This window comes from Paralichthys olivaceus, chromosome 18, assembly GCF_024713975.1.
Source record: "Paralichthys olivaceus isolate ysfri-2021 chromosome 18, ASM2471397v2, whole genome shotgun sequence".
NCBI lineage: Eukaryota > Metazoa > Chordata > Actinopteri > Pleuronectiformes > Paralichthyidae > Paralichthys > Paralichthys olivaceus.
Window position 1 is genome coordinate 491,796 of NC_091110.1, and position 24,245 is coordinate 516,040.

Below are 24,245 nucleotides of genomic sequence, written 5' to 3' on the forward strand. Positions count from 1 at the left end.
AGAGATGGAAGCACAAACAATGGACTTTAGTTACATGAAGTAATATGATAAAAATATGGGGCCACAGGCACAGTTCAGTGCATGTTGGGAGTTGTAGAAGAAAATTGTTGTTGTTTTCTCTATTTCATTTGATATTTTTATGCACCTTTCAAGTTCCTGCTTTTCTTCATGACATCGATCTTTGTGTTTACTGTATCTACTTTCCCAGGAGGATGGCTTTTGAGACAGCTTTCCTGATTACATGTTGTTATGGCCTGGCTGGCTGAGACCATAACAATAATAATAATAAATGTATTTATACATAAAATGCAGCTAAAATGTATTATCATAGCAACAGGTCTTGAGTTGTTTCTTAAAACTATCAATAGAAGAAGCTTGTCTGATGTGTGGTGGGAGTTTGTTCCAAACCTTTGGATAGCATAGCATAGGAAAGCATAGCAAGAGAAAGCTGCTTCCCCAAACCTTTTATAGTTTGTTTTTGGGACATTGAGCAAGCCCGCTGTAGACGACCTGAGGGAATGATTTGTAACATATTCCGATAAACAGTCAGAGATGTATGACGGTGCTGTACCATTAAGAGAATTAAAAACAAGTAAAATAATTTTAAAATCAATCCTCAGTGATGCTAGAAGCCAGTGTAAAGACACTAAAATAAGAGTAATATGGAATCTTTTACTATTTCTCATTAAAACCATGGCTGCTGAATTTTGCAAAAGCTGTAGGCGATCGATGGATTTTTTCAGTAATCCTGAATAAAGTGCATTACAGTAGTCCAGGCAAGAAAGTATAAAAGCATGAATCAACTTTTTGGCAGTTTCCAAAGTGAGGTACAGTCTTACTCTTGCAATGTTTCTTAAATGATAAAAGGCAATCTTTGTGACATTGTTATGTGTGGATTAAAATCTAGTCCTGAGCAACACCCAGGTTCTTTATTTTTGATTTGTTTTGCTGCTCTAACTTTGCTGATAATCTTTTGTCCTTGAACATCAGTACCAATTACAAGATTTTCAGTTTTATTTTCACAGGCAATTTATAACTTGGTTTGGCGCATCAGAGTCATCTGGCACTAAATAAGGGAAGACACATGATGGATCAGATTTTTCAAAGAACTAAAACAAAAAAGAAATTCAACTGATAAGGCTGACAGGAACTGAATTCCAGACCAAAACAATATCAAATTAATGCTACAGAAATCAAAACTCATCTGAATGGCAGGATAAGCATGGCTATTATTATATGAGGCAGTGGCCAGCTACCTCTACTTCACTGATGGCCCCCAGCTCCAGCCAAAGCAGGATCTTGCAACACAAGACACACAAGCAAGTATACCTAGGCAAGATGCTGAACCCCAAATTGCCCTTCATTGAAATAAAAACTGTATGAATATGTGTGTGAATGGGTGAATTGCAAACTGTATTGTAAAGTGCTTTGAGTGATCATCAAGACTAGAAAGGTGCTATATAAATACAAACCATTTACAAGCTCTCACATCACAGTGTGAATTCAATTTACTTGAACCCCCAATGCATACAGATATGCCACATCAGCAGGGGTGCTGAAGCTGTTTATCACATGACTTAGTGAATGATTGGAACATAATTGTATAATAAATTAGCCTGTCCAGGACTTCCTGGAGTTGTATTCACATTTATTTTCACAGAGACCCCTCCATCGGCAAAGAGATGAGTAGATAATGAGTGAATTTTCTTTTTGCGTTGAACTATCCATTTAAGTGATGATTCAAAACCTAAACTCTGAATGTTGACCATTAGAAAGAATTGTACTGCCTTGTGTGATGTCTCTCCCCACTCTGCAGTGAGTAAAACACATCTGAACAAGCCACAACATTTTTATTCTTTCACAGAATTCCCCAAGTGGTCGACAGGTAACAAATGCATGGAATACTTTTTCAGCATTCTTTGAGACGAGATGTTTCTCATTTTCATATTTTGTAGGTGGAAGAAGGCTGTCCCAGAGGCTTGTTTTCATGTAACTCCAAGGTTCCCCACAGTAAAGCTGGGGGCCAGGCTTAAGCCATGCAAGATAACTGAGTTCAGACCAAGCTGCAACATCCCGGGCTGAGCGCTGAGGCCAATACGGAAGTGCAAATAACTGCAGTTCACTGGGTGGCCACTTGAGACTGGCTCCAACGCCAGACTTTAGAGCAGAATTAAACCTGTTTACAGCCTGGTTCAAAAAACGGTTTTATTCTCAAACAGTAAGTTCTTCCTTCATGACAACTCTGGGGAGGGGTGATTTTTTTTCTAACTCGCTCGTTTAGATAATATAGAGGTTTGAAATTGTGAATGATTATCACTTGATTGACATGTGACGTCACCGTTAGCTCGTCACTCTGGCTGTTAGCCTGTGGTCTGCTCGGCTTCACCTGAGCTAACAGGCCAATCCCCGTCACCTAGCACGAGCGGAGTCTGTGGAGGAGTTTTCACTCACATGTCGGATGAATATCATCGTTTGTTGTTCGGCTGATGTCCTGACGGAGAAGTGGAAGACGTCTGTGCTGCAGTGTCTGTGGTGAGTAAAGTACTGTCTTTGATTTACGTGTCAGTAGTGATGAGGCCTCCTTGAGGCCTCCTTGAGCTCACCGGTCGTAGCCAGAGGTGTGTTCCATCCAGGGCCGAAGGTGATGTTGCTTACTGCGGGGTTAACCCCCTTCACTTTCACCAGCAATTGGAAAACAACACACCGGAGCTCCGCTTCATATCAACTCGTTACGCTATAATGTGATCCATATAACGTTATTAAAGATTTAAAAAACAACAAAGATCTTACCAGCCTATACACCTCTCCTACACAGGGGAAGACCACGCCTCCACGACACACACTTTCATCAGAAATGAAACTTATCTCTCTCTCTCTCTCACGTGTCTGTGTGTGTCGGGTCAGATCAAGGTGATCAGTGGGACCTTTCATGTGACACCTGCATTTAGAGACGCGGTCTTTCAGTCGCCTGCAAAGACCCCCTCCTTTGCGCTTACCGTTCTGAACGCTGTCTCTGTCCATGCGCACTGTATGGAAGCCCTTGATGGTGGTGTTGTCGTCGGGAACATCCTGGTGCAGCCATGTCTCCGTAAAGCACATTAAACTACACTCACGATACTCCTTCTGACTTTGGACCAGTGCAGTCAGCTCGTCCATCTTATTCCCCAGCGATCTCACGTTTCCCATGACAACGGAGGGAAGACTCGGCTTATAGCTCTTCTTGATAAGTCTTTGTTGTTTCACAGCCTCCCTTTTCCTCTGTAGTTTTTTGCGTCCTCTGCATCCCCTGTGTGTCCGTATCAAGATTTCAGCCGGAATATCGTTGTCCGTGGTCACCGGAGGTCGCTCGCTCTCTCCAACTCCACGCAGGGAAAGACCGCGTCTCTAAATGCAGGTGTCACATGAAAGGTCCCGCTGACCACCTTGATCTGACCCGACGCACACACACACACACACACACACACACACAGACACGTGAGAGAGAGATAAGTTTCATTTGTGTGTGTCGTGGAGGCGTTGTCTTTCCCTGTGTGGCAGGAAAGGTGCAAAGGTAAGATCTTTCTTGTTTTTAATTTTTAATAACATTATACGGCTCACATTATAGCGTAACGGGTTGATATGATGAAATTATCAAATGTCTGCTGCAGAAGAGTGTTGTAAGAGTAGTGTGGCTCCTTTAAGAGAAGGGGCAGTGTATATGTGTACGCCACACATATACACGCTGTATGGAGTGGGAGAGAGCGAGCAAGAGAGAGCGAGTGGGAAGGATGAGAGACGGTGAAGGCAGCAGGGGCAGACAAGTCCCTTTCAGGTAATGCAATAACTTTATTACAGTTTCCCTTTTTCCAAATGAACAACTGAGACGATCCCTCATGCGATTAGTTTATCATTAATACCATGGCTATTTTGTATGCTACTTCAACTGTTCTTTTATGGGGTGCAGTTTGTAAAGCAGCTCACGCTGAAAATAACAGCAACATTTTGTCACATTTAGCTTCAAACCATGTTTAAAAAAATTTTGAGAGTCACTTTTTTGCACATTTACAACAATATTTGTTAACTTAGAGATATTTTGAATATTTAAATCCAAATGTTAAATGTTACACTTAAATGTTAAATATAAATGCTAAATATAAACCTAAATGTTAAATTTAAATCTAAATCTAAATCTAACTATGCAATCTAAATGTTAAATCTAAAAGTTAAATCTGAATCTAAAACTAAATGTTAAATCTAAACTAAATGTTAAATCTAAATCTGAATGTTAAATCTAAATGTTAAATCTAAATCTAAATGTTAAATCTTAATCTAAGTCTAAATGTTAAATCTTAATCTAAGTCTAAATGTTAAATCTAAATGTTAATTCTAAATCTAAATGTTAATTCTAAATCTAAATGTTAAATCTGAATCTAAATCTAAATATTAAATCTAAATGTTTCGGGTGAAACTAATTATTTAACTAATATGCAAATTCAAATGCCGGTAACAGGAAGTACCAAAATAAAAGCTCGAGGAGGTCAGAGTGTGTTTATAGTGGCAAATAATGGGAAAAAAAACATCTTATCCGGGGAAATGGACTCTTGGACATGGAATATCGTTTTAATAACTACATAAAATAACAAACACGTTTGGAGAAACTTTATTTGAAGAGTACTTTGAGTTTTTAGTGTCACTTTTATGAAGACGATTCACGATATTCCATGTCCAAGACTGTTTATTTGTATAGCGCTAAATCATAATATACATTATCTCAAGGAACTATACATAGAAGGTCAAGACCTTCAAATCTTGTTTAATATAAAGAAACATAACAGTTCCCACAATGAGCAAGCACTTTGGTGACTGTGAAGAGTAAAAACTCCCTCACTTACAGGGAGAAACCTCTAGCAGAACCAGGTTCAATATGGACGGTCATCTGCCTCTACTGGTTGGGGTGAGCAGAGAAAAATGGGGAGAGAAGAGAAATAGTGGGGAGGGGGAGGCGAGAGAGACCTTACTCTAGTTCTCTTACTAGTTCTAGTTACTTACTAGTCAGCTCTTACTAGTTAAAATGTAAACAAACACAGTGTAAAGAAGTTATTGATTATCAATGATGGCAGCACCAATTAATATAATAATTAATTAAGTATTGTTGTTAATAATAATAATAATAATAATAATAGTTGTTCTCCTTCGGTTCTGGAGTCAGAGGTATCTGCAATGAGAGAGAGAAAGAGAGAGAGGGACTATGGGAGAAAAGAGACACGTCAATAACATAGTTTTTGACATTTATTAAAAAAAATAAATGAGTGGGGGGGGGGGGGGGCAGAGAGACAGAGAGAAGTGGAAAAGTGCTCTGTGGATGATGGGAGTTTCCCCTGCAGTCTAGACCTATAGCAGCTTAAGGGATGGTTCAGGACTCACCTGATCCAGCAAGGCTTTATCAAAAAGGAATGTTTTAAGTTTAACCGTAAATGCACAGAAGTTGTCTGCCTGGTAGCTGAATGCTCTACCTCCTCTTCTACTCTTACAGACTCTTGGAACCACAAGAGAGCCTTTTTTTGGGAATGAAAACACCTACTGTAGATGCTTGAGAGAGAGTCTGAGCCAGGGACAGTAAATATGGTTGAGGTTCCATCAATAAGGTGAGTAATAAAAAATGTGATACCTTACAATATACTGTGGTGTTAACTGTGTTCTGAGAATGTTTTTGAAATCTGTGGGGATTTATGTAGATAACATTTATTTGACAACTTGTACCATTTCTATTTGGGGGGGCAATTCACGGCTATGCTCAGTATCAAATTCTAAATCCACATTAAAAAATTGAGGAGTAAAAAAATATGAAAAGATGAGGAGGGGGGTTGATTTTCATGTGATTTTTATTGTGTTGTAGACTGGTTTGTTTTAAATGTCCCCCAGGCAAAATGGAACGTGCGTAACTTGTAGTGACTACAGTATCAGTATAGTGCCTGGAAAAGATAATTTTGGATACATGCCTCGAGCTGCAACTGACAACTGACACAGAAAGTAATGCATGTAAGACACATTGTCATCATCCACAGGGTCTCCTCCTGTGTCCTTTCACCTCCCCTCTATAATGTGTATACTGATGACTGCCGCAGCTGGCATGACAACAGATTACTTTTCAAATTTGCTGATGACTCTGTGACAGTCAGTCTCCTCCATGCCTTGGGATGATTATTAACTATGATCTCTCTGATGTTCCTGATGATGGCTGTTTGTATTACAGATAGCAAGTGGCTGATCCCTTATTCAGTAGAACATGTACTTGTACAATGTAACTTGTACAATGCTCAATGATATATATATCCATTTCAGATTTCTGCAACATACCTTGTAATTTTATCCATAATTAATTATGAAAATAAATCCTGTTTATGATTTTTGATATATGACAATTTGATTGTGACTGATCATAATTCAAGGTCAGCTTTAATTTGCCTCAATTCAAGATACTTTAAATTAAGTTTAAAGTGAGAATGTCATCGTAGAAATCCTGAACTTGAATTGTGACTAATGAAGCATTGTGTTAGTTCATGCAGGACACAGAGTCATGTGCTCAGCTACCGATAGGTTTATGGGTACTCGTCAGTCACCCACCAATCACAGCCCATTCTCTCACCAAATTGGTCTCTTTAAATACGACCTCATCCTCACTGATCCCTGCTCAGCTCTAACACTTTTAGCACTGTAATGGAAATGTTACATTTTTGTATGTATGGTGGCTTAAGAGACTTGAGTTTTATGGCCTTGAGAAACCACAACTTTATGGTATCTTTTAGTATCTCTGATTGGGATCAAACAACTGGGTTCTCACAGGGGGGGTCATCCACAGAACATGTAAACAAAAGGACAGGATGTCTCCTCCAGTGAGTGAAACTAAAGAAGGGTAATATATACCTTTGCATGCTTAGTGGGAGGGGGCTGTGAGTTATAAGAACACAGATTATCCTATGTTCTTTGCTCATTTGTGCATGTCAATCAGGTGATGTGTACTAATGAGTCCATCTGCAGATGCTGAATTAAACTTATAGAAAGAAGTGTTTGACTTTGTGCTTGTTTCACAGAAATTGCTGCCGCAGCAGAGAGTACAAACACGGTTGTGGTAAATTATCTTAACCAAAGTACCTTGCCTGCTACGCCCACTGGGGGGTTCTGCATATGTTCCCTGTCTTAACTTAGCACGCTGCTCAGCTAACCAGGGAACATCCAAAGAATGGAGCCTTCAGCGCCAATCATAACTGTGTCCCCATTGGCAACAAATGGGTAAATCATAACAAAGGGTTCCTGACTGAACTCGGAATTAAATGGTTAATATCTGAAACTATAATAGTTCAACTGAATTGTAGTTATCTAATGTTATTTTAATGCTACCATTACCTGTCTTGACATGTACCGTAGATGCTTGAGAGAGTGTCTGAGCCAGGGACAGTAGACATCACTGAGGTTCCATCAATAAGGTGAGTATTGAAACACATGATATTCTACAATATACTGTGATGTAGATTCTCAGAAAGTTACAGAAATTTGTGGGGAAAAATTGTTTGCAGATGCTATGAATGTCGTGTTAATTTCTGACACTCAGTTCACATTTATAGAGTTGGCTTGTTTTGTCAAGAAACCATCCATGTAAAATAAAAGAACATGGAAGAAATTATTTATCATGTATTGCTATATTTATTTCTTTATCTGAATTCTCTGAATTTTTATCAGAACTAGTTCTTAAAACAGATCAAATCATTATAGCCGGTGATTTCAATATTCATGTAGATGTTGCCAATGACAGCCTTAGTTCAGCATTTAAATCAATAATAGACTCGATTGGTTTCACTCAACATGTGAATCAACCGACCCACTGCCTGAATCACACTCTTGATCTTGTCCTGACATATGGCATTGACATAGAAAATATAACAATATTCCAACAGAACCCGCTTCTGTCTGACCATTTTTTACTTACATTTGAATTCTGAATTGTTAATTACGTCAATTCTGGACGGAAAGTCTATTACAGTCGATGTTTATCTGACAAAACTGTTCACAAATTTAAACAACTGCTCCCCTTCTCACTTCCCTTCCCTCTCAGCCATGTGTCAGTACAATACAAGAAGATTATCAAAACCTTACTCCCACACTAGTTGATAACTTTGTAAATAGTACTGCAGCCTCACTAAAAACAGCACTTGAAGCTGTCACCCCATTAAAAAAGAAGAAAGTAAATCAGAGGAGATTAGCTCCGTGGTATAATTCCCAAACGCGCGTTCTAAAACAGACATCGCGGAAGCTAGAAAGGAAGTGGCGTTCCACCAATCGCCAAGACTTCCACCTAGCCTGGAAGAATAGCCTTATAAATTACAAAGAAGCACTTAGAAATGCCCAAACCTCTTATTATTCATTACTAATAGAAGAAAATAGGAACAACCCCAGGTTCCTCTTCAGCACTGTAGCCAGGCTGACAGAAAGTCACACCTCTACTGACCCATCTATTCCTCTAGATCTGAGAAGCAATGACTTCATGAGCTTCTTCGCTAATAAAATTACAACCATCAGGGATAAAATCCACCACCACCTCCCAGTGAATAACACGGATACATTGTCTGGTCCTGAAACCGTAGCACCAGATTTATGTCTAAACAAATTTTACTCTATTGATCTTCCTGAACTGACCTCGTTAGTTTCATCATCTAAACCAACTACTTGTCAGCTGGACTCTGTTCCAACTAGACTTTTTAAAGAAGTCCTCCCCCTAATTGACAGTTCCATTTTAAATCAGATTAATATGTCTTTGCTAACCGGCTACGTACCACAGGCTTTTAAGGTAGCCGTTATTAAACCTCTGCTTAAAAAGCCTACGCTTGATCCAGAGGTTTTAGCTAACTATAGACCCATATCCAACCTGCCCTTCATTTCCAAAATCCTAGAAAAAGCCGTTGCTAACCAGCTGTGTGGTTACTTAGATAGTAACGGTTTATTGGAAAAATTTCAGTCAGGATTTAGAACCTATCACAGCACAGAAACAGCACTATTGAAAGTCACTAATGACCTTCTTATGGCATCAGATGATGGACTTGTCTCTGTCCTCGTCTTGTTGGACCTTAATGCAGCCTTCGACACAATAGATCATAAGATTCTGCTACAGAGATTAGAACAACATATAGGAATTAAAGGAACAGCACTACACTGGTTTAAATCATATTTATCAGATAGATTCCAATTTGTTAATGTTAACAATGACTCCTCCATGCACATGCAAGTTAATCATGGAGTTCCACAATGTTCTGTCCTTGGACCAATACTGTTCACCTTATATATGCTCTCCTTAGGCAACATTATCAGACAGCACCACATACAATTCCACTGCTATGCAGATGACACCCAATTGTATATTTCCATGAAGCATGATGAATCTAATCGCCTAGTTCAACTTCAGGAATGTCTCAAAGATATCAAGGCGTGGATGACCCAAAATTTTCTACTTTTAAACTCAGACAAAACTGAGGTTGTTGTAATTGGCCCTAAACATCTCAGACAAACACTGTCTGACCAGATAGTCACTTTGGATGGTGTCAGTCTGGCTTCCAGCTCCACTGTGAGGAACCTTGGAGTGTTGTTCGACCAAGACATGTCATTTGACCCCCATATTAAACTAGTGTCTAGGACGGCTTTCTTCCATCTGCGCAATATTAACAAAATTAGAAACATCCTGTCTAAGCAGGATGCTGAAAAACTAGTCCACGCGTTTGTAACCTCTAGATTAGATTACTGCAACTCTCTATTAGCAGGATGCTCCATGAAGACTGTTAAAAGTCTCCAGTTGGTCCAAAATGCTGCAGCACGAGTGCTGACAGGAACTAGAAGGAGAGATCATATCACTCCTGTCTTAGCTTCCTTACATTGGCTCCCGGTAAAATTTAGAATAGAATTCAAGATCCTGCTCCTCACTTTTAAAGCCCTCAACAATCACGCCCCCTCATATATCAAAGAGCTGATAACACCTTATTATCCAAGTAGATCACTTCGTTCCCAAAACACAGGCTCTCTAGTGGTTCCAAGAGTCTGTAAGAGTAGAGCAGGAGGTAGAACATTTAGATATCAGGCTCCTCTCCTGTGGAACCAGCTCCCACTCTGGGTTCGGGAGGCAGACACTGTCTCAGCATTTAAAGTAAAACTAAAAACCTTCCTCTTTGACAAAGCCTATAGTTAGGGCTGGATCAGGTGAGTCCTGAACCATCCTTTAGTTGTGCTGCTATAGGTTTAGACTGCTGGGGGAACTCCCATCATGCACTGAGCACTTCTTCACTTCCCTCTGTCTCTCTGCCCCCCACACCTGTTTATTTATTTATTTATTAGTTTTAACATGTCATCATGTCAAAGTGTCACTTTGTCCTCCCATAGTCCCTCTGGCTCTTCTCTCTATCTCGTTTCAGATAACTCCGGCACCGGGACTACAGGACAACAACGACCACCATCACCATTGTCTTCATTTATTACAATAACTCAGCAATTCATTAATATATCTAGTCATGTTGTAGATCTATACATTGTTATTGTTATGGTTAGTCTTGATTTTGATGGTGCCAAATTGTTACTGGTCTCTCTCTCTCCACCTCATCTCTCTCTTCTCTCCCCCGCTTTCCAACCATCTCTCCTTTCCTCCCCCCTTACTTTTCTTTCCTCACCCCAACCGGTCGAGGCAGATGACCGCCCACATTGAGCCTGGTTCTGCCAGAGGTTTCTCCCTGTTAATGAGGGAGTTTTTCCTCTCCACAGTCGCCTGTGCTTGCTCATTGTGGGAACTGTTGGGTTTCTCTATGTTAATATTGTTTTAAGGTCTTGACCTTTAAATGTAAAGTGCCTTGAGATAATGTAAATTATGACTTGGCGCTATATAAATAAAATTGAATTGAATTGAATTGAATTTACCATTTGCACATTCAGTATGGCCAGAGGCATTATGTTTTCAAGTTGTCCATCCATCTGTCAGTCCCATTCATGTGAATGCAATATCTCATGAACAACTACGTTATGTTAGTCAAAGGTCAAAAAGTCAAGCTCACATGGCTTTGCATTGTTTTGAATATAATTTATCAAGATTGTCCAAAGGAAATATAATTACATGTGGCACAAACATTCATTTGGACTCAATGATGACTTGAATAGAATTCAGTTGTCAAAGATCAAATGGCAAGGTCACTAGGACCTCACAAAGCACACTTCTTGCCTTGTATATGTGATATATCCGAAATGCCTTCAGGGAATTCTTTCACATTTGCCACAAACATTCACATGAATTTGGGTTTCATTTTGGTAGCCAAATGTCACAGTGTTCTCACAAAGTATGTAAATATTTTTCCTTAAATTGATATCTAAAGATCAGCTCATGGGAATGTCGTCAAACTTGGTAAAAATATTAAATTCAATTCAAAGATGAAGGGTTTTATTCCATTCGAAGTTAAAGGTCAGAGTAACATCACTGTGAATGTGATATGTTAGGACTGTCAGTAGGGAATTTCATTATATCTGGTAACTTCGACTGCTTGAGGGAATTTCTTATCAACGTTACATGAGTTGTCACTTGGATTTCAGCCCTCTAGCTGGTCAGGGGCCTAAACAGGGTTTGCAGACTCTTGGTTCTGGAGCTTTTTGGAAAAATTACAATCCCTTTCAGGGCCTTCCCAAGGGCCTAGGAGCCCCAAATTTGACCCACTGGTCACGATGGGCTCTTTGAGCCTGCATAACTGATTTTCACCAAAACTGCAGAGGGGCCCAGGTGACCTTTGTGACTTTTGGTATCAATTAAGCCCATTTCTGAAGTTCCATTTTGATAGCAGCACCTCATAGTAATGGTTAATATTTACCAGTGTGTTAGGTGAATGTGTATATGTGCTCAGGAAACTATTTGTAATACGGTATGTTCTTGTAGCGTGAAGTAATGTTGATAATTACATGACGACGATTAAGCTAACATTAGGCACATTAATCTCCTGCAATGCTAACTGTGCGTCGTCTGTGGAATAGTAGTACACCGTGGCTGTGGAGAAACTATTGGCTATTCTATATTTGCGTTACTGAGTGAGTATAGTGTTCTTAATTGTGAGTTGCAATATATTATCAGTGTTGGGACCTGGTATCTGTGAACCATAGTTGGGCCTACATGTGTAGTCAAAAGCCTGACCGCATGTCTCCGTTGCTCTGGAGACAAAGTAGAGCTTCCAGAACTCAGTCTCCCAGGGTGCTTCATCTTCACACATAGGTGGTAAAACTGCTCCTGGAGACAACTCTCAACCACTATTGGTCACTGTGTGCCCCATGACCCACGAGGTCACCAGGCCAATATTAGCCGAGTTCCCCTCTCCTCGCCCTCTTCTCTCTTCGCTTCTTCTCTCTTCTCTTCCCCTGCTGACCTCTCCTGGAGGAGTAGGGTCTGGCCCTGCTCTCCCAGCCAGGGAGACTTCCTCCCTCCACAAGCTCCTCAACTTCCAGCAGACCTGCCTGGAGCAGACTGCTAAAAAAAACTTCCAAAGGCAGCGACGCGAGAGCCTTCCTAAGAACTTCAGCACAACTGGCCACGACACAAGGTCTGACCAGCAAGTGCACAACATTAATGGTGCCCCCGTGTGAGGGAAAGTCATTAATACCAACATTAATGATGCCCTGTGTGAGGCAGAGTACAGTTGGCAATAATTCATAATTATGCAATATTGAAAAAGAAAAAAAAAACTGAAATAAGTGGAATCCTGAATTTTCAGTCAAGCCAAAGTTTGAATTGAATTCCACTAGTCTGCCACCGGAGTAGACATTCAACCGTACTTACAAACAAGTGTATTGTGGTGAAATTGTATTTGTGATTGAACCCTTTATTAATAATAAATTATTAATAACAACCATTCTAAGTCCTCATAGTGTTACACTTAAAGCTTGCTATTGGTGCTAATAACTCCAATTGAATATTCCTTGTCAAATTTTAAGAATGTCTTTTAACATTTGAATATCTCATATTCAATGTTAACTGGTCAAGCTGTCAAATTTCCTGTAACTGTTAAGTGCTGTAATTAAGACATAGCGTGGCCCCGGCCCTATGTAACAGAGCTTATACCTGACTGTTACTGCCAAGCATTTCAGCCTAAGTTGGATAAGAGAGCCTGAGAAAGAGCCACAGCGTGCTTCCAGCCCTGTGAATTTATAGAACCCCTAACTGTCACTGCCCTGCATATCATTTAGTGTGATTAAACCATTTTGGTGAACTGATTTACCCACCATAATTTTGGTTAGGCTAGTGTACGACCAAAACTACACTACAAGGTGTCTGCCAGAGCAACACCGTAGCCAACCACACTGATTTGTTGATTTATATACCTTGTAAATCTAATCCTTGTATTTCAGACCCAACAATGGAGAACCCCTGTGTAGAACAGTTTGTTTCTTCCCTTGCACAAAGCCTGAACCCTGGCTACCCTGAATTCATCACTAAGTTGAACTTCAGTGAGTGTAGGAAAGAGATAGACTCACTACTTGACGACAGGTGTGATGCACAGACAGCATCCAAGGGTCCATTGTTGAGATGTTTGCTTTTAAATTTCCACAGGCAAACCAACCTTGCCTATCAAAGCAAAGCAGCCCTAGAACAGGAGGCAAAAGCCCTGAGAGCTCAAAATGCTCTTCTCCTCCAGGAGGTTCAATCTGCTAATAAGAAAGCCCTGCACTATTTAGAAGATCTGCAATCAGCAGAGTCAGATCTCTATTCACACAAGGAGGAGTTCCTAAAACTTAGATTAGAAGGCCTGGCCTCATGTCAGTTGTTCAGTCAAAGTGATTCTGGTTATTCCAATTCACACTCCTTCAATAGTGCAAAGTTAACTCCCTCTTCAGTCCGAGGATGGGACAGAATCCAATCCGACCCTAAATCTTTGGGAATTAAGTCACCTCCTGAACCTCCACTGACAGACAGAGGTTACAGCTCTCTAACTTCCCACCTCTCTGACACTCACATTGATGACACATGCAGTTTATCCTCCAGAAGATATTCTGCCTCATATTCTTCTCAGCCACTGATGCATGACACATTTTTCTGTGCACAACTCTCCGAAGCGGGGAGTACAACATTCCAGGATAGTTTAGCTCCTCCCCCTCAACCAGAGAGACCTGTAGCAGGTGATGCACGTGCCCGGACCTCACAATGTCCGCGTTTTGATTTGCTTGAGTTTCTAGCTAAAGATATTGGACAATTTGACCCAGGAAATGGTGATAACAATGTTGACAATTACTTTAGGGAACTAGATCTCAATCTAATTGACATGCCAAATGCATCAGAGAGAGAGAAGGTCAAACTTGTGTGGAAAACCAGCTCTACAGCTGTTCACAAGTTTATTCAGACACTTCCTGCCAGTGTCATAAATAACTTTACAGAGCTCCGTCAAGCACTAGTCGAGGAATTCTCCTCTACTGTTGACGAGATAACATCCATTGTTACAGCATCCCAAATTAAACATTCCCGTCGCGAAAATCCCAGAGATTATTTCAGACATTTAAGAAATGTTTATTTTCAGGGAAAGAACACACCAGGCCTAGAAGAACACCCCACCTTCAAGTCCTTGTTCTTGCGTAACCTACATCCATGTATACGCACACATGTGGTACTGATGACACAGCAAGGTAAACCTTCAATGCAGCAGATCAGGAAGATGACACAGGTAGCTTGGGAAACTGTTGTCACTTCCAAGGCTACAGTAGGTGCACCTGAGCCTGTCAACTCAAACACCAAGGTGTCAAATACATCCGCCGCCTCAAAACTTCACCCTCACAACAAACCAAAGGGGGGTGACAAAAGGCAGCGTAGGGACACAGAGCGTAACCGCCATGTCCACCAACTTCCCGGAGATAGGCATTCCCACAGCAGAAGCTGTAGGAAGTCATACACTGACATTCTGGCCCAGACACATTACCAGCCACTAGACTGCTCAGATGATGACCACAGCATCTCTGAATACAGTTCAAATCATAGTTATAACCCAGCAGACAGTTACAGCCCTGAGCCACGACACAGGCATTCCAGAGCTCGCTCCTCATGGCCGTAACCAACACAGTCTCTAATCTTTGTACTGACAGTAGGTATGACATTTCTTGCAGTTTATAGGTAAACAGTTTTGTTAGCAACAGCAGCAAACTCCAAAAACCTAAATTCTGATTAAACTTAGACACCACTGTCAACTTTGTAAATACATTTGGACAAACTACTCTCCATTCACTGATAATAAAATCCATATATGTCCTTTCACGACACATGTTAGGACATGAGAACATTATCACACAAAACAATGATACTGCCATTTGGATTCTGAGAAGGTTGAAAGATTTATGACACCCTTCCGGGCGAAACCTGCCCTGTTAAAATGTTAAAGTCTCCCAGATCAGACTGAGTCCACATTGACTAGCATCCAGTGAACAGAAGACTCTTGGATAGTCCAGAAATGGCCTTATCATTGTAGGTGCCACTCTTTCTGCATCTTACTCTAACAATTAACATGTCTAACTTTCCTTTTCTCACTAACCTAGTGAAGAATACAGGTTATTCATATTGTACTGTCATTGTGATCTGAATTATTTGTCAAACTTGACTCTTGCTTAGCCGATACAGTTAGTATAGACAAATGCCCAGATGTTAAAACCCAAATGAACTGAAAAATAACTTTTCCAGTTGTGGACTACACATGTTTGAGCTTTGCCCTCAGGAACACACGTCAGGTCCGATCCTGCGACCGAAGGGGGGATGTTGGGACCTGGTATCTGTGAACCATAGTTGGGCCTACATGTGTAGTCAAAAGCCTGACCACATGTCTCCTTTGTTCTGGATACAAAGGACAGCTTCCAGAACTCAGTCTCCCAGGGTGCTTCATCTTCACACATAGGTGGTAAAACTGCTCCTGGAGACAACTCTCAACCACTATTGGTCACTGTGTGCCCCATGACCCATGAGGTCACCAGGCCAATATAAGCCGAGATTCCCCTCTGCTAGCTCTCTTTCCTCTTCACTCTTCGTCCCCTTCGGCCTCTTCCCCTGCTGACCTCTCCTGGAGGAGTAGGGTCTGGCCCTTCTCTCCCAGCCAGGGAGACTTCCTCCATCCACAAGCTCCTCAACTTCTAGCAGGCCTGCCTGGAGCAGACTGCTAAAACCTTCCAAAGGCAGCGACACGTGGGCCTGCCTAAGAACTACAGCACAACTGGCCACGACACAAGGTCTGACCAGCAGATGCACAACAGGATCCACAAATCAACAAGACCACGTCACTGGACTTCGAACAGCACATCCAAAAAGGACCTTACCCTCTTTTTCATGGATGGGTAACACAACTGGGCTTTATTATTACGCTAGGCTAAGCAAAGGACTGTTTAATCCTATTTCTATTTCATGTGATGTTTATAAGTTTGACTGTTGCTGTGATATTTGGTAATGTGTTATTTGAAAGTTAATGTTAGTTCTGTTATGCTGATCACTTCTTTGCATGCATCTGACTACTTTCTTTAACCTGGCACCAACACCTCACACACTCATCTCCACAAACTTAACACCTACATGTGATCTCAGCCACATGGTCTCACCACTCCAGGGGGCCTTTTGTCTTCATAGTGGCCAGCCGCCATTTTGAAATCTCAGTCACTCACTCACACACACAAATACATGCATACTCGCATACACACCTGTATATAGTAAGTACACCTTTTGTTAGTTTTTGTGTTAATACTTTTATTATTCTCATAATAAATGTTTTTCTCCAAAACATGTCTTAGTTAATGTTGCATAAGTGTGAATTTTGCCAACCTCTACACTGTCAAGAACTCCATATCCTTCAACTTTGCTAGCTATTGATGTGGTAATTTTGGTTATAGTTATATCTTTTCCCGTCCTTTGAAGGGTGGTGCCCCGATTTATCTTTTATTAGTTTAATTATTATTTAATATTAATATTTAATATTTCAGTGATAGCCACATTTATTGAATGCCTAAAAGCACACCATTTAATGGTGCCCTGCGTGAATGAAAGTACATAATCGTACCCCGCGCGAGGGAAAGTACATAATAACAACATTAATACCAACATTTTTGGTGCTCCGTGTAAGGCAAAGTCATTAATAATAACATTATTTTGACGCCACGTGGGGCAGTGCACAACACTGGGTATTTTACAGACAACTGTTTGATAAAGTGGTATCAGAGGGGGAGGGTATAATGATTTGGGGTGGAGACCTAAATATCAGACTACATCCAAAGCTTGATTGTTAAGCCAGTGGAACACAGAAACCAGGGATTAGTAAGAAGTTTGTAAGTTTAATGTCAAAATTGGGAGTAGGTAGATAGACAGATAGATAGACATACTTTATTCATCACCGAAGGGAAATTTTTACATAAAGAGTAATTGATGTTTGGAAAGAATTAAATCCTAAGGGAAAATACTATACATTTTTCTCAGCACCACATTAAATATACTCCAGGATAGATTATTTTTTCATGTTCAGTAAGGACAGTTACAGGATCGAAAATTGTGAAATTGGAGTGAGAGACATATCAGACCTTAGTCCTGTATATATGACTCTGGCTATGTCAAAAGAACAAAAATCAACACTTTGGAGGCTAAATATAAATGTATTAAAAGGACAAATGAAGGACGAGTTTATTAAAGAAATTCAGTTGTATGTAAGGGAGAATGATAATGGTGAGGTGTCTCCCTCGGTGCTGTGGGATGCGTGTAAAGCTGTGATTAAAGGAAAACTAATTGCTAAATCAACATACTTGAAAATGCAAAAACAGGAAAAACTCAATAAATTAGAATCAGAGCTTAAAAAATTGGAAAAAGAACATAAAAAAAATGTGGACAAGAGAATAAACCAAAATATCAAAAGAGTTAGAACAGAGAGAAATTACATCTCAGGACAAGAGATTCAAAAAAAGCTGTTGTACATGAAACAGAGATACTACGAAGCAGGAAGTAAATCTACAAAACTGCTGGCGTTCAGATTAAAAAAGCAAATGGCAATTAATAACATACAAAATTAAGGACTCAGCTACAAATCTACCAAAATATAAGACGGAAGAGATACATACATGTTTTGAAACATATTATAAGAATCTATATTCCCAACCAAAAAGAAATAATAAACATAAGATAGCCACATGGCTGGATTCCTTAAATTTACACAGGGTGTCAGAGGACCAGAATTCAGCTCTGACAAAGGAAATCACAGCAGAAGAAATAAACTCAGCGATTCAAAGCTGAAGACCAACAAGGCTCCAGGCACAGATGGATACACCTCAGAGTTTTATAAAGTGCTCGGAGAACCAATGATCCCCTTGCTAAATAATGCATTTAACTGGGTGCTAAAAGAGGGAGATATCCCGAACTCCTGGAGCGAAGCCCACATTTCGGTTATCCCGAAGGAAGGAAAGGACAAAATGGAGTGTTCTAATTTTAGACCAGTTAGTGTCCTTAACCAGGACTATAGATTATTCACCACTATCTTAGCTAGACGTTTAGAAACAATTTTGCCAGACATAATTCATCAGGACCAGACGGGTTTTATAAAGCAGAGACAGACACAGGACAATATCCGACGTACATTACATGTTATGCAAAACATTATTGAAAAAAGAATAGAGGCGATAATATTAGGATTGGACGCAGAAAAAGCGTTTGACTCTATCAGGTGGGATTTCCTATATATGGTGCTGGAGCGATTTGGTTTTCATGCAACGTTTGTACAATACAATACAATCATTATATAATATAATAAACCTACAGCCAGGATTAGAATTAATGGGAATCTCTCAAACGCTTTCATATTAGAGCGGAGGTGTCACAAGGGCTGTTCAATTAGCACGCTATTATTTGCTCTCTATTTGGAACCCCTGAGTCAATGGATAAAACAAAATGAAAATATAAAAGGTATCAACTTTAAGGGAAATGAACAGCATTATTTGCAGCTGATGTATTAATATACTTAACAGATCCCACTAAATCTCTTCCAGCACTCATGTCAACACTTGAGGATTTTGGCTTATTTACTCTACTGTAACTTTACTTGAGAATTCATGTCCAATTATGTCTCTGCTCTGCGGTGGACAAGTATAGGAATGTTTTATACTGTTGTAAAATTGTACAGATTATGTAAAATATTGATGGAATATTGATATGTGGAATCAATAAAAAAGATAATTTAAAAAAAAAAGAGCTCTGGGTGTTGCAGGTCAAAAGATCAAATTTGGGGCCTTTTGGGTTCAAATTCCACCTGCCTCAGTTCGAGCCCCAAACCACCCGGGGGCCCCCAAATTGTCAGTAGAGGTTCCCCTGGGGACCCAGGCAGCGCAAACTACGTTCTGGTCGCCGCAGCCGGAAGTTATTTTTCTTAATCTCAGGGTGTGAAAGTTTAAAATACCTGAAAAAGGGAGTATTTGAGTGAACGATAAATGGACACAAACCTTTCTCAGATCATGTGTTTTATGATTCATTATCAGGGTAACCACCTACTGTAAATACAAATGCCACAATGTGTACAATTACTGCTGAATATCTACAGAACTGAAATATAACATACGTCAATAGACGATACTGAAATATTACTATAGACAATGTACATCCAAACAGACATTTAACATGTCTAAGCTGTCACCTAGCACTTGCATTCATTAAACAACTTTGGATACCAGTAATAAAGTAAACATAAGCATGTAAGATAAACACATACAGCATTCCACAAAATATTCTCTAAATCGGCTTACTTCTAATATACTGATAATATATTGCAACTCACAATTTAGAACAGTACACTCACTCAGTAACGAAAATATTTCAGGCAACATAAATATAGAATAGCATACTTGCAATAGCATACTTGCAATAGCATACTTGCAACAACATAATCACATAGTTTTTGTACTACTATTCCACAGACGAAGCACAGTTAGCATTGCAGGAGAATAATGTGACCTAATGTTAGCTTAATCGTCGTCATGTAATTAACAACATTACTTCATGCTACACAAATATACCGTATTACAAATAGTTTCCTGAGCACATATACACATTCACCTAACACACTGGTAAATATTAACCATTACTATGAGGTACTGCTGTCAAAATGGAACTTCAGAAATAGGCTAAAATGATACCAAAGGTCACAAAGGTCACCTGGGCCCCTCTGCGGTTTTGGTGAAAATCAGTAATGCAGGCTCAAAGAGCCCATCATGACCAGTGGGTCAAATTTGGGGATCCTAGGCCCTTGGGAAGGCCCCGAAAGAGATCGTTATTTTCCCAAAAAGCTCCAGAACCAAGAGGCTGCAAACCCTGTTTAGGCCCCTGACCAGGTAGAGGGCTAAAATCCAAGTGACAACTCATGTAACGTTGATAAGAAATTCCCTCAAGCAGTGAGTCCAAGTTACCAGATATAATGAAATTCCCTACTGAAAGTCCTAACATATCACATTCACAGTGATGTTACTCTGACCTTTTACTTCAAAGGGAATAAAATCCTTCATCTTTGAGTTGAAGTTAATGTTTTTACCAAGTTTGACGACATTCCCATGAGCTGATCTTTAGATATCAATTTCAGGAAAAATATTAACATACTTTGTGAGAACACTGTGACATTTGGCTACCAAAATGAAACCCAAATTCATGTGAATGTTTGTGCCAAATGTGAAAGAATTCCCTGAAGGCATTTCTGATATATTGCATTTACAAGGCAAGAAGTGTGCTTTGTGAGGTCCTAGTGACCTTGCCATTTGATCTTTGACAACTGAATTCTATTCAAGTCATCTTTGAGTCCAAATGTATGTTTTGGCCACATGTAATGATATTTCCTTTGGACAATCTTGATAAATTGTATTCAAAACAATGCAAAGTCATGTGAGCTTGACCTTTTGACCTTTGATTAACATAACGTAGTTGTTCATGAGATATCGCATTCACATGAATGGGACAGACAGATGGATGGACAACTTGAAAACATAATGCCTCTGGCCATACTGAATGTGACCATGGTAAAAAAATAAATATAGCAATACATGATAAATAATTTGTTCCATGTTCTTTTATTTTACAAGGATGATTTCTTGACAAAACAAGCCAACTCTATAAATTTTAACTGAGTGTCAGAAATTAACAAGACATTCATAGCATCTGCAAACAATTTTTCCCCACAAATTTCTGTAACTTTCTGAGAATCTACATCACAGTATACTGTAAAATATCATGTGTTTCAATACTCACCTTATTGATGGAACCTCAGTGATGTCTACTGTCCCTGGCTCAGACACTCTCTCAAACATCTACAGTACATGTCAAGACAGGTAATGGTAGCATTAAAATAACATTAGATATCTACAATTCAGTTGAACTGTTATAGTTTCAGATATTAACCATTTAATTCCGAGTTCAGTCAGGAACCCTTTGTTATGATTTACCCATTTGTTGCAAATGGGGACACAGTTATGATTGGCGCTGAAGGCTCCATTCTTTGGATGTTCCCTGGTTAGCCGAGCAGCGTGCTAAGATAAAAACAGGGAACATATGCAGAACCCCCCAGTGGGCGTAGCAGGCAAGGTACTTTGGTTAAGATGATTTACCACAACCGTGTTTGTACTCTGTGCTGTGGTGGCAATTTCTGTGAAACAAGCACAAAGTCAAACACTTCTTTCTGTAAGTTTAATTCAGCATCTGCAGATGGACTCATTAGTACACATCACCTGATTGACATGCACAAATGAGCAAAGAACATAGGATAATCTGTGTTCTTATAACTCACAGCCCCCTCCCACTAAGCATGCAAAGGTATATATTACCCTTCTGTAGTTTCACTCAGTGGAGCACACATCCTGTCCTTTTGTTTACATGTTCTGTGGATGACCCCCCCCCCCCCCGTGAGATCCCAGTTGTTTGATCCCAATCAGAGATACAACGAGATACCATAAAGTTGTGGTTTCTCGAGGTCATAAAACTCAAGTCTCTTAAACCACCATCGTAAACCTTAAAGTTGCCCTTTTAGATTAACAATTTGGTCAACCATTTGGTCAGTCCTCCACATACATCACATGTCTGATCATACAATTATACATACACAAATGTAAAATTTCCATTACAGTTCTAAAAGTGTTATAGCTGAGCAGGGATCAGTGAGGATGAGGTTTATGAGATTTAAAGGGACCGCTTTGGTGAGAGAATGGGCTGTGATTGTTGAGTGACTGACGAGCACCCATAAACCTATCGGTAGCTGAGCACATGACTCCGTGTCCTGCATGAACTAACACAATGCTTCATTAGTCACTATTCAAGTTCAGGATTTCCACAATGACATTCTCACTTTAAACTTAATTTAAGGTATCTCAAATTGAGGCAAATTAAAGCTGACCTTGAATAATGATCAGTCATAATCAAATTGTCATATATCACAAATCATAAACTGGATTTATTTACATAATTAATTATGGATAAAATTACAAAGTATGTTGCAGAAATCTGGAATGGATATCTATATCATTGAGCATTGTACAAGAAGGCAAGTAAATTATTTTAAAATAAACAGCATGGAACATGGACATGTTACTACATGTTCTACTGAATAAGGGATCAGCCACTTGCTATCTGTAATACAAACAGCCATCATCAGGGACATAGTCATCAGAGAGAACATAGTTAATAATCTTCCCAAGGTACTTGTACCATAGTTCTTTACAAAGTCTACCACCTGCCCCTTGATGATAGTACTCTGAGAGTTTGAGGGCTGATGCCTAAAACTCATTTCCTTGGTTTTTGTCACATTTAGTACTAAAAATGCACAGTCACACCAATACAGATTCATAATCCACAATGGGACCATGGCTGTTCTCATCTGCATGGAGGAGACTGACTGTCACAGAGTCATCAGCAAATTTGAAAAGTAATCTGTTGTCATGCCAGCTGCAGCAGTCATCAGTATACACATTACAGAGTGAAAATGAAAAGTGAATGATGACAATGCCTCTTACGTGCATTTGTTTACCCTCACTTTCTGTGTTAGTTGTCAGTTGCAGCTCGAGGTATCATGCATGTATCCAAAATTATCTTTTCCAGGCACTATACTGGTACTGTAGTCACTACAAGTTACGCATGTTCCATTTTGCCTGGGGGACATTTAAAACTAACTAAGTTTACAACACAGTAAAAAATCACATGAAAATCAACCGCCCTCCTCATCTTTTCATATTTTTTTACTCCTCAATTTTTTGATGTGGATTTAGAATTTGATACTGAGCATAGCCACGAAATTGGCTCCCCAATAGAAATGGTACAAGTTGTCAAACTTATGTTACCTACATAAATCCCCACAGATTTCCAAAACATTCTCAGAACACAGTTTACATCACAGTATATTGTAAGGTATCACATTTTTAATTAAAATGGTAAAATGATCAATGGTTGTATTTATATAGCGCTTTTCTAGTCTTGAAGACCACTCAAAGCGCTTTACACTACAGTTTTCCATTCACCCATTCACACACACACATTCATACAGTGCTTCTATAGCTAGCACTTTTTATTGTTCTATTGGGCAGTTTTGGGGTTCAGTATCTTGCCCAAGGACACTTTGGCATGCAGATGGGAAAACTGGGGATTGAACTTCCGACCTTCTGGTTGGAGGACGACCGCTCTACCCCCTCAGCCACAGCCACCCCCTCAGCCACAGCCACCCCCTCAGCCACAGCCACCCCCTCAGCCACAGCCACCCAATTACTCACCTTATTGATGGAACCTCAACCATATGTACTGTCCCTGGCTCAGACTCTCTCTCAAGCATCTACAGTAGGTGAAGACAGTTGGTGTTTTCGTTCCCAAAACACAGGCTCTCTTGTCGTTCCAAGAGTCTGTAAGAGTAAAACAGGAGGTAGAGCATTCAGCTACCAGGCAGACGCCTTCTGTTCACTTAAGGTTAAACTCCCATCATCCACAGAGCACTTCTCCACTTCTCTCTGTCTCTCTGCCCAACACATTCATAGCATCTGCAAATGTATACTATATAACAACAATCAACACGGAGGTGTGTTCCATCCAGGGCCGAAGGTGATGGTGCTCACTTCGGGGTTAACCCCCTTCACTTTCACCAGCAATTAGAAAACAACACACGGGAGATCCGCTTGATCTCAGAAATGAAACTTCTCTCTCTCTCTCTCATGTGTCTGTGTGTGTGTCGGGTCAGATCAAGGTGGTCAGCGGGACCTTT

General features: G+C 40.0%; 1 long non-coding RNA gene across 1 annotated transcript; it reads left to right on the forward strand.

The window, feature by feature from the left end:
* Positions 1 to 6,843: 6,843 nt before the first annotated feature.
* Positions 6,844 to 10,921, forward strand: LOC138405476 (uncharacterized). The gene is made up of 3 exons (XR_011239215.1): positions 6,844 to 7,269; positions 7,405 to 7,463; positions 10,431 to 10,921. It is a non-coding gene; the product is annotated as an uncharacterized lncRNA (long non-coding RNA).
* Positions 10,922 to 24,245: the final 13,324 nt, after the last annotated feature.